The sequence below is a fragment of the Rhinopithecus bieti genome, unplaced genomic scaffold, assembly GCF_001698545.2.
Source record: "Rhinopithecus bieti isolate Rb0 unplaced genomic scaffold, ASM169854v2 scaffold_11933, whole genome shotgun sequence".
Taxonomy (NCBI): domain Eukaryota; kingdom Metazoa; phylum Chordata; class Mammalia; order Primates; family Cercopithecidae; genus Rhinopithecus; species Rhinopithecus bieti.
The window spans coordinates 1,777,614-1,793,715 of NW_016806995.1; the positions used below are offsets into that span (position 1 = coordinate 1,777,614).

Below are 16,102 nucleotides of genomic sequence, written 5' to 3' on the forward strand. Positions count from 1 at the left end.
AAAAAAAAAAAAAAAAAAAAAAAAAGAATAATCAAGTGCAGTAGTGAGAAGTAGTGGGAGAGGGGAAGAGTAGTACATGGGGTTTGATCTGTAACTGACTGTAAAAAATCCATTGAGATAACTTACTACTTTCGGACCAGCCAACTTCCTCAATTTGATAAAGAGCATCTACATACACACACACAAAATCTGCAGCTAATATTATGCTTAATAATGAAAGACTGAATGCTTCCTGCCAAAAGTCAAGAACAAGGCACAGACATTTGCTTTCACTCCTTATTCAGCACAGTGCTGGAGGTGCTAGCCAGTGCAATAAGGCAAGAAACGGGCACAAGCGACATGCAGATTGGAAAGAAAAAAATTAAAATCATTTTTTTTTTTTTTTTTGAGACGGAGTCTCGCTCTGTCACCCAGGCTGGAGTGCTGTGGCCGGATCTTAGCTCACTGCAAGCTCCGCCTCCCAGGTTCACGCCATTCTCCTGTCTCAGCCTCCCGGGTAGCTGGGACTACAGGCGCCGCCACGTCGCCAGGCTAGTTTTTTGTAGTTTTAGTAGAGACGGGGTTTCACCGTGTTAGCCAGGATGGTCTCGATCTCCTGACCTCGTGATCCGCCTGTCTCGGCCTCCCAAAGTGCTGGGATTACAGGCTTGAGCCACCGCGCCTGGCCTAAAAAATTAAAATCATTTCTATTTTCAGGTGACATGATTGTTTCTATAGGAAATCCCAAGGAATCTATAAAACACTTTGTAGAACTAATAGGTGAGTTCAACAAGGCCCCGGGATATAAGGTAAACATAGAAAAACTAGTTGTATTCCAATATACTACTCATGAACTCATGGACATTGTAATAAAAAATATAGTGCTATTGGTGGGATGCAATGGCTCATGCCTGTAATCCCAGCACTTTGGAAGGCCAAGGCAGGAGGATTGCTTAGCCCGGAGTTTGAGATCAGCCTTGGCAACATAATGAGACCCCCGTCTCTACAAAATATAATTTAAAAATTAACCGATGTGGTGGTGTGTACCTGTAGTCCCAGCTACTGGGGAAGCTGAGGCAGAAGGATCACTTGAGCCCAGGAGTTCAAGGCTGCAGTGAGCTATGATCAGGCCACTATACTTTAGCCTGGGTGATAGAGTGAGATCCTGTCAAAAAAAAAAAAAAGGAAGAAAAGAAAAGAAAAGAAAATTAGAAAGAAATGAAGAGACATTTAAATAGCAAATAAGAGCCAGGTACGGTGGCTCACACCTGTAATGTCAGCACTTTGGGAGGCGAAGGCAGGTGTATTGCTTGAGGTTAGAAGTTCAAGACTAGCCTGGCCAACATGGTAAAACCCCATCTCTACTAAAAATACAAAAATTAGCTGGGCATGATGGCGGGTGCTTGTAATCTCAGCTACTCGGGAGGCTGAGGCAGGAGAATCACTTGAACCTGAGAGGCAGAGATTGCAGTGAGCTGAGATTACATCACTGCAATCCAGCCTGGGTGACAGAGCAAGACTCTGTCTCAATAATAATAATAATAATAATAATAATAATAATATTTTAAAAATAAATAAATAAATAGCAAATAAGAACATGAAAAGATTTCGAACATTATTAGCCAACAGGAAAATGCAAATTAAAACCACAATGAGGTATTACTCTATACCTATCAGAATGGCTAAAGTAAAAAATAGTGGCAACACCAAACGCTGACAAAGATGCAAAGAAACTGGATCCCTCATAGATTGCTGGTGGGTGGGGATGTAAAATGGGTCAACCATTCTGGGGAACAGTTTGACAGTTTCTTAAAATACTGAACATACGACTACCATATAACACAGCAATTGGACTCCTGGGAATTTTTCACAGAGAAATGAAGACGTATGTTCACACAAAAAGCTGTACATGAATGTCTATAACATTTATACCAGCTTTATTCATAATAGCTCCAACCTGTGTCCTTCAATGGGTGAATAGGTCAAACAATATGTCCTTCAATGGGTGAATATTTAAACCGTGTTGCCTCTGTACCATGGAATACTACTCAGCAATAAAGGAACAAACTACTCACACATGCAACAACCTGGAGGCATCTCCAGAGATTTATGCAGAGTGAAGAGTCAATTCCCAAAGGTTACATACTATATGATTCCACTTACATGACATTCTAGAAATGACAAAATTATAGAAATGTAAAACAGATGAGTGGTTGCCAGGGCTTAAGGAGGGGATGAATGGAAGGTGGAAGTGGGTGTGGCTATCAAAGGGCAACATGAGGTATCCTTGTGGTGATGGAAATATTTTCTATCTTGGCTTTATCAATGTCAATATCCAGGTTACAATGTACGATAGTTTTGCAAGATGTTACCGCTAGGGGAAACTGTCTCACAGGTACATGTGATCTCTCTCTCTCTCTCTCTTTTTTTTTTTTTTTTTGGTTATTTTTCACTAAATTCTTTGTAGAGATGAGGTTTCACTATGTTGCCCAGAGTGGTCTCAAACTTCTGAGCTCAAGCGATCCACTTGCCTTGGCCTCCCAAACTGCTAGGATAACAGGCGTGAGCCACTGTACCTGGCCCACACATGATCGCTCTCTCTTTTTTTTTTAATGAGACAGAGTCTCGCTGTGTCACCCAGGCTGGAATGCAGTGTCATCGTCTTGGCTCACTGCAACCTCTACTTCCTGGGTTGAAATGATTCTTGTGCCTCAGCCTCCCAAGTAGCTGGCATTACAGGCACATGCCACCACTCCCGGCCTCTTTGTATTTTTTCTTACACTTGTATGTAAATCTGCAATTATCTCAAAATTTAAATTTTAATTTTAAAAAAGGCATTTGTCTGTAGCTGGTTAATCATTCAGTACTTTTCCGGTTTCTATTTTGCAGAAAGAAGTATCCAAAGTAGTTGGAATGAAGATTTATCAATGTTGAGTGAATTTTAGTGCTTTTCAAGTTTTGTTGTCTTCTATCACTCAATTAGGAGTCTTGTCTACTGAGATTACTCTAGGGACTTCCAGTCTCATTTATTTAATAATATTATTATTTGTTAATGCTTCCACAGGGTAATTCACTGAGCTTCTAGGTTGCCCTAGCAACCTAAAACAAATGTCCCCATTTGGTATCAGAAAAAATAGAAAAACGATTTGCTAAGGAGCCTCTGGATGCTGGGCCCACAATTCTTTCCTCTTCATACATGAGCTGGCCTCTATATCATGTGGGGTCTGGAATCATTCTTATTTTTCCTGATCATTAAATTCCTCTCCATCTAGCACCTGTCTTAGGCCACTTTAGAAATCACCAGCTTTTGAGAGCAGGAAAAAACTCTTAAATCCAGCATCTCACCTGGACCTGGATCCCTCCCTTTAGAGCCAGCTTGGACAGAGCCACAGTTTCTTTCAGGCCCACAAAGCAATTGCTGTAGGTTCAAGAACAATGAGATGATGGGGTTTTTTTTTTTTTTGAGGCGGAGTCTCGCTCAGTCGCCCAAACTGGAGTGCAGTGGCCAGATCTCAGCTCACTGCAAGCTCCGCCTCCCGGGTTCACACCATTCTCCTGCCTCAGCCTCCCGTGTAGCTGGGACCACAGGCGCCCGCCACCATGCTCGGCTAAATTTTTTGTATTTTTAGTAGAGACGGGGTTTCACCGTGTTAGCCAGGATGGTCTCTATCTCCTGACCTCGTGATCCGCCCGCCTCGGCCTCCCAAAGTGCTGGGATTACAGGCGTGAGCCACTGTGCCCAGCCCATCACTTCTAATTTCATCATTTATCTATGATCTCATGGAACCCCAATATTTTTTTATTTTTATTTTTATTTACTTCCTTTTTTTTTTTTTTTTCAGAGTCCTATTCTCGCCCAGGCTGGAGTGCAGTGGCTATCTAGGCTCACTGCAACCTCCACCTCCAAACTCGAGTTCAAGCAATTCTCCTGTCTCAGCCTCCTGAATAGTTGGGATTACAGGCGTGTGCCACCATGCCTGGCTAATTTTTGTATTTTTAGTAGAGACGGGGTTTCATCATGTTGGTCAGGCTGGTCTCAAACTCCTGACCTCAAGCAATCTGCCTGCCTCAGCCTCCCAAGTGCTGGGATTACAGGTGTGAGCCGCTACTCCTGGCTGGAACCCTGTGATTTTTAAACGTCAACGTGTTTTAAAACACCTGCTTTGTGCTGGGCACTGTGTTGTGTGCTGTGCCATGTCCTAATTCATTAAATCTAAACTCCTGAATATTCAAAACCACTTCCTGAAGCATTTACATGATCCCGGTGATATATAGGCAAGGAGAATACGCTCAGAGAGGGGAAGTGACTTGCTGAACGTCACACAATGAGTAACAGGTGGAACCTGAATTTAAACCTAAACCGGCCAGAATCCAAAGTCCATGGTTTTTCTGTTCTGTCCTGCTGCCACAGAGGCAGTTTAGTGCAATGACTAACTGGCTAAGAGTGCAGGCTCTGCATTTAGATGGATGTGGGTTCTACGTGCTTCAAGCCATGTGACTTGGACAAGGAATTTAACTTCTCTGAGTCTCAGCTTCTTCACCTTTATGGGTGGGGATTAGAAATCCCTTCTGGGTTGGGTGTGGTGGCTCACGCTTGTAATTCCAACACTTTGGGAGGCCAAAGTGGGAGGATATCTTGAGCCTAGGAATTTAAGACTAGCCTGGGAAACAAAACAAGACCCCATCTGTACAAAAAGTAAAAATATTAGTGAGCAAGGTGGTGTGCACCTGTAGTTTTAGCTACTTGGGAGGCTGAGGTGGAAGGATTGCTTGAGCCTGGTAGTTTGGGGCTGCAGTGAACCAGATGGAGCCACCGCTTTCAGCCTGGGCAAAAGAGTGAGACCCCGTCTCAAAAAGAAAAAAAAAATAGAATTATTTCTGTGGCCATAGGATTGTTGAGCAATTTCAGAAGATTCTGCATGTAAAGCACTCAGATAGGGCCTAGCATGTGTAAGTGATGGATAAATGTTAGCAATAATCTCTTTCCAAAGAATAAGCCAGCTTACTCGGTGGTTTCCAGTTAGAACTCAAAGCACTTTACCAATGTTCATTTTCCCCAAAGCACTTAGAACTCACTGCTATCAATGCCCCTGTTTAATTTATTAACTAGTGAATTTTAAAAAATCAACTTTTATTGTTCAAAACTATTGAATTGTGGGCGCAGTGGCTCAGGCCTGTAATCCCAACACTTTGGGAGGCCGAGGTGGGAGGATCTCTTGAGCTCAGGAGTTTGAGGCCAGCCTGGGCAACACAGCAGGACCTCATCTCTACAAAAAAATGTTAAAAATTTAACTGGGCATGGTGGCACGTGCCTGTAGTCTCAGCTACGTGGGAGGTTGAGCCCGGGTCCATGCTGCAGTGAGCCGTGGACCGCCCCACTGCACTCCAGCCTGAGCGACAGAGCAAGAGTCTGTCTCAAACAAACAAAAACAAGTGAATTGTTTTTGAGCCTCACCATATGGCAGGCACTGCAGTAGGTGTTTTATCACGTTTATCTCATTTAAATAAAGTGAGTGGCAAATCTTGCTGCAGGAAGGGTGCTGAATTCCTCTTATTAGGAGTGGCTGCTTGAAGGCAAAATAAAACCCATCCTTTCATTTTCTTGAGTCCCAGCAGTAGCAGCAACAGGGACTGTCGAGGGTTTATTTATCACAAGCCAGGAACCCTTCTAAGCATATTACTATTATCCTGGTGCAAACGTAATCGCGGTTTTTGCCATTCCTTTTAATGGCAAAAAGTAATGCCATGATCATGGCTGCTAATATGATCTCATGGAACCCTGTGAGCGAGGGGCTGTTATTATCCCCATTTTACAGATAAAGAAACTGACCCTTAGAGAGAATTTGCTGTGATAGCTGTCTTAGTTCAGGTCGAGCTTGATTTAAATAACACACGTTTCTGAGGCCGACGCTTAAAATAAAAAAAACCCCTGTGAATGGCAAAGACGTCTTGCTTTGGGAAGCAAGTAGCCCTACCCCTCAGTCAATTCGGTTCCCCAGGCTCTGTCTTCTCAAATCTCGGTATTTCAGAGCTTAGTATTTCAGAAAGGGATTTTGGCTATTAACAGGACAATTTCTTCTTGCTAAAGATTAGGGAACTCAGGCCCAGAGAGGTAAGAGAACTATCCCAGGTCACACAGTCTGACGGCAGCAGAGCTGAGGCTCAAATTCCCGTGCTCCGACTTTCAGGCCCGGGCCGCCGAGTTATTAAGGGATTCCGGCCAGGGAAAGGAAGGGAGGAACCCTGAAGTTTCCATTCCCTCACCTGCGAAATGGGGTCAATCACGGGCCCTCTTTGGTGTTACGTGGGTGTGGCCCAGACCAGGGGCGGACACCCTGCACTAGGAATGTGACAATGGACGGTTCAGGGAGGGCTGGAACTTCGGCAGTCCTCAGGGGAGGTGGTGAGAGGGTGTGACGGAGCCAGGGCGGAGCCTCGGGGGCCAGAGGCGTGGATTCGCGAATTCGGGGCGGGGCTTGAGGTTTAAACGTTGAGATCGGGCAGTGGGCGGGGCTTGAGATCCTAGGAATAGGGTTGCAGTCCTTGGGCGGGGTTCTGGAAGACGGGGCGGGGCTTTGTGAGGCCGCTGGGCGAGTTCTGAAGCAGTGGGAGGGCAGCCGGGCTTAGGGAACCAGAAGGCTGGTTTAAGGACTTGGATATAGGCAGTGCGCGGGGCTCAGAGGAGCTAATGTTCCTGTATTAAGGGATTCTGGGGGAACCTTTGAGGAGCTAGGGGACGTGGCCTTGCAGAGCCTAGCGGGTCAGTGAGCGGGGCTCTAAGAACCCCGCTCCGGGGTCTAAGGAGTAGTGGGCGTGGCTTAGAGGCGCCTGTGGGCGTGGCCCTCTGGCCACTCAGATGACTGGAGAGCTGGGCGTGCGCTTGGGCACCGTCTGCATCCCTCGGCACGACCAGAGGGGGCGTAGCGAGGCGTGGAACGTGGGGTGGGAAGCGGGCTTCCCCTCCCGGAAATGGGCGTGGCGTACCGCAGCCCGGCAGCCCTGGTTGGGCCCCGCGCGGTGCGGGGGCGGGGCCTACACGAGGTGGCGGGGGCGGGGCGGCTGCCCGCACCCCTCCCCCGCACAGCGCTCAGTGCCAGGCGGGAGGCGGCAGCGGTTGGAGACTTCGCCCTGCTTTGCAGCAGGGACTTCGGCGGCGGCGCCTGAGGCACCTCGGCCCGGGTGAGCGGCGCGCGCCCGACGGGGCAGCCTGAGAGCGAGTCGGGCGGGCGGACCTGTCCTCTGAGCATGTGCCTGCGCGGGCTGACAGGAGCCGGCGGGGCAAGGGGCAGGGCTGGGTGGAGGGGACAGGGCTGGGTGGGCGTGCGGGGCGCGGGTTCACGGGCTAGGGTGCAAGGGATTAGGCTGGGGGCTGCTGCCGGCGGCTCGGGGAAACGGAGTTGGGGACCGAACCAGGTGGCGTGGGAAGCGTGAAGCAGGGTCCCTGTGGGGAGGAGGCTTTCGAGGTCCGGAACGCTCCTGGCCGGGTGCGGAGCCGCGGGCCGAGGTGGGACGCGGCTGCCCAGGGAAGGCTTTTAGGGGTCAGGGATCGCCTGCTTGGGCGAGGTGCTGGAAGGGAAGGGCTGCTCCGGGTGAGGCGCAGAGCCCTGGGGCTCCAGGCCTGAGGACTGGGTTTGGGCCGCCCCAGGGAGCGAGTGGGTGGGGGCGGGCAGGGGCTGGGCTCACGTGGGGCCGGGGCGAGCTGGGCCCTGCGTCGGGAGGGGCGAGGGTGGCCGCCTGGCCTGCGGGTTTCCTGGCTTCGGGTGCGAGGCCAGCTCTGGGCCCTGTAGATCTCGGTTGGGGGTCAGGCAGGGCGGAGCAGGGCTGGAGCTGGAGTAATGTGGGTGGGGGCGGCTTGGGAAGAGGCTGAGCCTGGCCAAGGGAGCAGAGGGCTGGGACTGGCTGGGGGTTGGGAGGGGAGGAACGAAGCAGGAAGGCTGTCGTCCTAGTGAACTGGGTGATTCAGAGGTGTGTTCCCCTAATAGCGGGGCAGCTGGCGAGGGACGCAGTAAAAAGGAGCGAGGTGCAGGTGGGGCCCCGCTGCGCCGAAATGACTGAGGATGAGGTCAGACTTGGAGGGTGGGAATACAGAAACCGAGCTCTCCCGCCTGTCCCCACCGGCGCACGCTCCCCAGCTCTCCGTCTCTCAAATGATTTGAATGTGTGGGGGAAGTGGCAGGCTGCGGTGAGAGCCGAGAAGAAAGGGGCTTCCTCTTGGAAGGAGGCGCTGGCCCTGCCATCCTTTTTTGGGAGTGTTCAAAGAATTTTGAACGCTGGAAAAGGAATCGTAGGCTTTACTGCATCACGGTTTAGAAACACATCCTATATTTGGCCGTAATGTAGGCTGCCCTTGTTTTGTGGTGTCTGAAGTGCTTGCTCTAAATGTTGCAAACGTGGGATTCAGAGTGCGAAGCAAATTGCAAGTTGTTCATTTCCCCCGGCATAGTAAGATACAAAGGCTTTCCCCTCCTATAAGACATTTGAAAAGAATTGAATGTAGTGTGCGTTTAATAAACTGGTCCTGGGTGGCGAATGTATTTACTCTTGGAAATAGTTATCAGAAAATATTAGGCCCTCTTACCGCAGCCTTTCTGCCTGGAATTACATTCTAAAACAGTACTTGTAGGGCTCTTAGTCACTCTATATAATAATGCATCTCATTGTCCTTATCTGGCAGAACGTTATCCTGACACCAGGGCCTGCTGGAATAGACAGAAACATGATTAAGTATAAGCAGTTGCTTTGTACCGTCTGTTCAGTTGTGAAGGCAAATAGATATCTGTTTAATATTAATTCACTTCTGCATTCCCTGTAAAACTGAAGAAATGTGCAAAATCTATTTTGGACTTGGTTCTATACATTTCAGATGATTTAAGGAAACTAATATTTTTGGTTTGGAGATATGTTTCACAGTCATAATGTTTGGCTATGAATAGCAAGCATTGGATCTGAGAAGTCGCGTAAATAAGTAGGGAAAAAAGTGAAATAAAACTGAGAATTGTGTTGTATCTTAGGTCTTGAAGTGCAGTGTATTGTGGTGGAGGGTAGTCATGTGTACTGAGGATCGAACAAAGATTTGGTATAAACATCAGGAACACACATTTTTGACAAATACAGAACCTATCTTGTCCATATTTATTTTGATTATTTGTGAAAGTTACATTAAAGCCTGATGAATTTTAATAGATACATACCGATGAAACATCACTGCACACAATATTGAATTTTTCGTGATCCTTTGCTCCTTTGCCTGCAGATTGTGCTAATCAACATTTATGTTTGTTTATGTATAGTTTAGGATTAGATTCAGTGTCAGTGAATAGCATTTTTTTAAACACTGTTGGGTTTTTTGATAAAAGTTTTATGTTTAACTTACTGTCACTTCTGGGATCCTCTCCAGTCGTGAGAAGGAGAGTCACTCTAATGCCTATGAGATGGAATGTTCAAAAGGATAAATATCAATTCTTAGTTATATAAGTGGGTATGTCGACGAGTCTCTTCTTTATGATGGCAAAATATTAATTTCTCATGTTGATTTGTCACAAACTGGTACTTTAGAAACATACTATTAGTTGGGCTGTTTTACCTTTGACCTCTTTTCCAGGGGTGGAGCAATAATAAATTTGAGAGCTGCTTGCATTTTCAAGGTACAAATCCATGTGATAAAACCTCTTAAGCTTGTTTTCCATTTATGACTTCTCTGTTATCGTCTCCTTGAATTATGAAAACTCTTTTCTGACACTTGAATGCCTTTTTAAACTTAAGATACCTTTTCTGTATTAAAACATAGAATTCTTCATGCATATTTCAGTATGACCTAGTACCTAGAATGTTAAGTAATAGAATCTCTCTGGGTTTTCTTTGCCCTAGTTCAGATCCTTTAAAGTGAGTGAACAAGATTCTGTACTCCTTTCTGAGCACTTTGTATTTCTAGAGTGCAGAATGGAACTTTTTTTGTTTTATAACAGCTTCATTGAGACATACCATACAGTTCACCCATTTAAAGTGTACAGTTCTGTGGTTTTTGGTATATTCACAGAGTTGTGCAGCTGTCACCACAATCAATTTTAGGACATTTTCATCACCCCCAAAAAGAAACCCCATACCCCTTAGAAGTCCTCCCTCACCAGTTCCTTCCCTCCCCAGCCCTGGGCAACCACTAATCTACTTTCTCTATGGATTTGCCTATTTTGGACGTTTCATGTAAATGGAATCACACAATATGTAATCTTTTGTGTCTTGCCCTTATTTAGCATATTTTCAAGGTTTATGTATGTGGTAGTATTGTATAGTACTTCATTCTTTTTTTTAATGGTCAAATAATATTCCATTGTATGAATATGCCATGTTTTGTTTATCCATTCATCAGTTGATGAACATTTGGGTGTTTTCCCTTTTTGGCTATTATAAATAATGCTGTGAACATATATTTTCATTTCTCCTGAGTATTTACCTAGGAATGTAATCGATGGGTTGTATGGTAACTCTATATTTAACTATTGGAGGAACAGCCAGAATTCTCCAAAGCAGCTGCACCATTTTACAGTATTCACCAAGAGTATATGAAGGTTCTAAATTCTCCACATTCTTGCCAACACTTGTTACTCTCTGACTTTTTGATTCTAGCCATCTATGTTTTGCTCATGGCTAATGATGTTGAGTGTCTTTTCATGTGATTGGTGAGCATTTGTATATGTAATCTTTGGAGAAATGTCTATTCAAATGCCCGTTTTTTTAATGGGTTGTCTTTTTATTGGTGTTATAACAGTTCATGTATTCTAGATTCAAGTGCCTTATCAGTTGTATGATTTGCAACAATTTTCTTGCATTCTGACATGTCTTTCATTTTCTTGATGGTGTCCCTTTTTAGAAACAAACATTTTAAATTTTTATGATTTCCAATTTATGCATAGTGGAGTCTTACTAGTTAGAAATTAGACCTTAAACCACACCCTCATCAATATTTTGGTTATGTAAATTTAAACCCAATAATGTGAAAGGACTGGGGAAAGGTTTGAATTAATTTATTTTAAGATATGCCATAGATCTAAAAGGATTCATCAGGGAACATGCCATTCACCTGTTTAAATCCTCTGGCGACCTCACCTTTACCCACAGAATAAAGTTCAGACTTCTTAATGAGGTGTGGAGTAAGGTGGGCGCTGATTTCAGCCTGCTTTATGTCTCACTATTCCCTTTCCCATGTCTTCATCTCCAGTGTCACTCCCTGAAACATCCCAGCTTTCAAATCTTGTGATGAACTTATTACTTCATCCCCTTTCTACTTCTAGAATGCCACTTGTCCTTTGCTACATGGATCATGAGGTTTTTCCTCCATGAAAACTTCCTCATCTCACAGGCAGACATTCGTCCCTGCCCTCATGTATTGTACATTCATCAGGACTGTTTGCTACAAAGAACTGGACCTGAATTTGAGCTTATAGTCTGAAAGGTGCCTTTCCATACGAGGCAGAATGCAATAGAGCAATTCACACAGAAGGCAGACTGAGATTCTCTTGTTCACAGCTTGGTCATTAGTGCCTACTGGATATTTGCTGAATGATTATTTATTGAAGTTAACTGGAAAGATCCTGAGGTCAGTGGGTTTCTCTGATTATCATGAATGTCTTTATTGCCTATATTAAAATAACATGAATGGGGTAACTCCCTTTTGCCTTTCTGGCATCCAAGTCCAGCTCTTACCAAAAAGTGCTCAGATGTAAAACTGAGTGTTTAAAACATTTCCCCAAGGGCAGAACATTCTTGTCCAGGTTCTTTCCCCCGATGAACATTAATGACTGGCGCACAGTCTTCTCAGTAGGGTAGATGGCCAGCGAATACGATTTAGTCACACCAAATGCATACAGGCCAACCCTGATAGTATTTGGTCAGTCAGTACTGGCACTACCCCTATCACACTCATGAGAATGGTTGTAAATTGGATTTTAAGGGTGTGTACTTTCTTTTCATTCTTCTTCTTCTTTTTTTTTTTTTTTTTTTTTTTTTTTTTTTTTTTTTTTTTTTAATGTTTTGTAGAGATGGGGTCTCACTATGTTACACAGGCTGGTCTTGAACTCCTGGGGTCAAGCAAGCCTCCTACCTTAGCCTCTGAAAGTGCTGGGATTATAGGCGTGATACACCATGTCCAGCCTCTTCATTCTTTCGTTCATGCTCTCCTCTCTTGGGGTGTCTGACTCAAATTAGTGTTCTTTAGTTATATTTTATGTTCTTCTGTTCATTTTAAAAATACTTTAATTAAAAATATTTCATGCTGGGCGCGGTGGCTCACGCCTGTAATCCCAGCACTTTGGGAGGCCGAGGTGGACAGATCACGAGGTCACGGGTTTGAGACCAGCCTGGCCAACATGGCTAACCTGTCTCTACTGAAAATACAAAAATTAGCCAGGTGTGGTGGCACGCACCTGTAGTCCCAGCTACTCAGGAGGCTGAGACAGGAGAATCGCTTGAAACCTGGGAGGCAGAGGCTGCAGTGAGCCTAGACTGCGCCATTGCACTCTAGCCTGGGCGACAGAGTTGCACTACAGCCTGAGTGACAGAGCAAGATTCTGTCTCAAAAAAAAAAAAATTTCACTTAGCACCTTTCTGAGAATTAGGAGAAACCAGTTGGCCATTTCAGGATACCTTTTCTTTTTTTGTGTTCATTAAAGCTTGAATTGTGGCAAGGAAGTACAGAAGAAAAGAAAATGTCAACTTTTTTGTCTAATTAGGGACAGTGAGCTATGGGTACCTTCTGTAGTTCTCGTTCTAAGAGAGTTTTGTATTTAGGGGAACTGAGGCCGTGAGGGTGCAGGCCTTTAGGGCCAGATTGAGCTGGGCTTCACTATTGGCTCTGCTTCTTGCTAGCTGTGACTTTGCCAGTTCCCTCACCTCCCTGAGCTTTGCTTTCCTCCTCTGTAGTGTGGAGATGTAAAAGGTTTACCTTGCAGGGTCATTGGCAAGATTAAGCAAGGAAAATTGTATGAAGTCCCTAATACAGAATAGGTACTGAATACATTCCTGTTCCCTCTCTTCACTCTTAAATGTTTGTTAATGAATGGAACTGCAGAGAAGCTAGTAGAGTAAGTTTAATACATTTTACATCTGACATTAAGCTATTAAGGGTATGGATTCCCACTCCTACCTGAGGATTTTAGACTTTGAATCAAAGTTGAGTCACTGAAGAGGGCAGAAAATGTCTAATTTTAGGATGGGAAGGCGGTCTTAAAAACACCTTCAGTGTTTTTACATCTGTCTGAATTGGAAATGTCTATTCAGACAGTCTTCTCTATTCAGGTCTGTGTATTCAGTCTATCTGTCTGCCTGTCTATCTGTCCATTTTAAGGAAAGTTCCTGGCAAAAGATGGTTTTTTTTTTAGGATTTGAAGGAGATTGCACTGCAGTGCTTGAATTACTCTTCTGGTTACGGTGTGATAAAGTGTAACATTCTGTGTGGGAAAAGAGCCTCTGTAGTTTTATGGGATGTTAAATTAGGCCTGTCATTTAGATCTTACATTAATAACAAAAACACAGTTCCTCCCATTTGCTGCAGTAATGAGTAATTAATATAATGCAAAGGTCAGAGTGAGAGAGACTGAAATATAAATGGAAGTAGGAAGGCCTATACATTGTATGTGGAAGGCAGTTATATTTTTTCCCCTTTGGTCAGGCAGTGATCTACATTTCCTTTTTAAAATTTGTGAATAATGGATTATATTTGGCACCAGTATCTCACCATCTTTTAAAGGATATATTATTTTAGGGAAATTTGGGAGATTATTGCTCAGGTACAGAGGTCCTCATTCTTGACTGCCCTGTGATGATCATCTGTGGACCTTTATGAATCCAGCTGCCTGGGCGTGAGTTCCCTGGTGACTCTGAATCACAGCCAGAGCAGGAAGCACTGTGGGCTGGTCTATTCCTCATTTTCCAGATGAGTGGACGTTGTTGGCAGGAGCTTGACAGATTTGCCCAAGATCAGGAACTTAACTGCCCCTTCCTTTCTCCCCCTACCCCAACTCCACCTCATTCCATGTATAGTATGAATTAATTTTTATAGTTAGTCATGTGGGTTTATAGTATAGTATGGATTTTTTATTTAACAATGTGAACCTCACATGGCTTTCCGTTTTTAGTCTTTGACCCAGGGCAACAGTTCCATTCTCTTAACCTTTCGCCATGGTCTTTTGCCAGATCTGCAAACCAAGCCTATTCGCAGGGTTTTCTTCGGTTAATCACTACAGTTGGTAGCTCATACCTGTGTTGTTGTTGCTTTTTCCCACATATTCACGTTGTGCATGTATTAAACTATGAAGTGTGGTCCAGGTTTTAGGAGGATTTTAGATGTATTTTAGGAAATTTGAAAATACATGGTATCTCTTGGATAAACTTTTGGTAAACTTGATTCCTATTTTTAATGTAAAGCTCCCTGACAGTATTTTATTGATCTTTTTAAATTTCCTCAATCTTATAATCTGAGCACTAGTAAGCAGTGGTTTTAAAGATTTGTCTTGTATTTGGAAGACCGATTATTATTGCAAAAATGCCCTTGCATTGCATCTTGCCAGAAAAATTGGCATTAGTAAGCCGTCGGTATTTGAAAACACCAAGTTTAGATAGGAACAACACAGGCCCAGTACTGGAACTGTTAATATATAGATTGTAACAGACATAATGAAAACCACTTAGGATTAGCAAAAGTTGATTATTGTTTCACAATGTGGTCCTTCTGTCTTTGGGAAACCAAGATAGACTGCAAGTCTGGTCACATGGTGGTTTGGTGTAAGAGTCTTCCTTGCTCCATTGTGAACTGGGTGTGTGTCCCCATGTCTCAATAACTGCTGAGGCCTTCATTCTAGATGAACAAAGCTGTAGATTTTTCATGAGCGACCATAGTAGACACACATGGGAAAGGAAGTGTTAGGAGACTGAAGCCGTCAGGGTGTATTTTCCACTCTTGACATCATAGGGGTGTGTGACAAAATTCACAAGCTCCCCTTCCTTACGACAAATGTTTAATCATTATTTGCTTACTTCACAGGAAAGATACTTAAATTCCTTTTCGTAATGGTCAAGCATTCTTTCCTAGTTAAAGATTATTCTAATTCCTTTCATTCTTAGGAACTTAAAGAATTGACTGATTTATTAATATAAAAACTCAAATGCAGCTAGAGTGGGGACTGAGGAACACATGTGAACGTGCGCTGTCATCTCTGTTAAGCAGAGGGATTTATTAGGAAACTAGTCCCTTTAGAAGCTAGATGGTAAATTAATTTTGTGGTTAGTAGTATCTTTAGCTTAACATTGTCATCCTAGTTTTCCTTGGCAAGCAAGAGAGAGGCTGGAGCCAATGATGACTGGCCACAGTTCTTTGGGGGTGTTATTTAATAAGATGCACGTTGTCTGTTTTAGAAATAGAGTAACTGTCCTTTAGGCTCTCTCTTCTGTGGGCCACTGTTGCTTTACAGTGCTACCGCAGGAAAAGGTAAGTTGGAAGTCTTATTTTTCTCCCTAAGACTGCTAGTTTGATCTTTTTATGCATTATGACAATGTCTTGAGTGCAGTGGACTGAATTACTTTATCAAGTGGAACAAATAACATATCATACCTTCAAAGGATGGTTATGAACTGTGTATTTCTCTGAAAGTGAATGAGCAAGAACCCAGATGAAATTTCTGTTTTGGAGGCAGGCAGTGTGTATATTTGGTCTCCAACTCAAGACTTGAGTTGTGTTCCAGAGTCTAACTCAGTTATTTGTAACTCAGATCTACTAGTAGTAGTTTCTATCTATTGTTTTGATTCAGCATTGTAAGTGGTGGGTACGTTCCCAGGCTAGACTGAAGGAATCTGTTGAATTCACAACAGTTTTTGAAATTGTTTGTGGTGATAGTGGAATTCTGGATCTTGGGAGCTGGTAGTCATGTGAAAGAGAAGAAAGGACTCATGCCGCATGCCCTGAGAGCCTCCCTGTGCAGGCTGTGTGGTTGGTGTCCAGAGGCCTCATGCCACTGCAGCCCTCCAGGTCTGTGCTGGCCCTCCTTGTTCTTCATCCTCCTTCATCTCTCTCTTAATTTGAAGCTTCTACTCCCCTGGTTAAGCTCACTTCCTTTAAATCATGGTAGCAAAGCAC

The 16,102-nt window shown here is 44.2% G+C and overlaps 1 protein-coding gene across 2 annotated transcripts in view; it reads left to right on the forward strand.

Moving 5' to 3' along the window:
* Positions 1–6,603: 6,603 nt before the first annotated feature.
* CORO1C (coronin 1C) overlaps positions 6,604–16,102 on the forward strand; it is a 90,050-nt gene continuing 80,551 nt past the window's right edge. The window contains exon 1 of one of the 2 annotated variants that reach the window (XM_017879736.1): positions 6,604–7,158. The gene's annotated coding sequence lies outside the window, so the exon portion shown is untranslated. Of the gene's footprint in view, positions 7,159–15,432; positions 15,458–16,102 lie in introns of those variants that run through there. The other variant, XM_017879737.1, reaches the window with a different exon arrangement.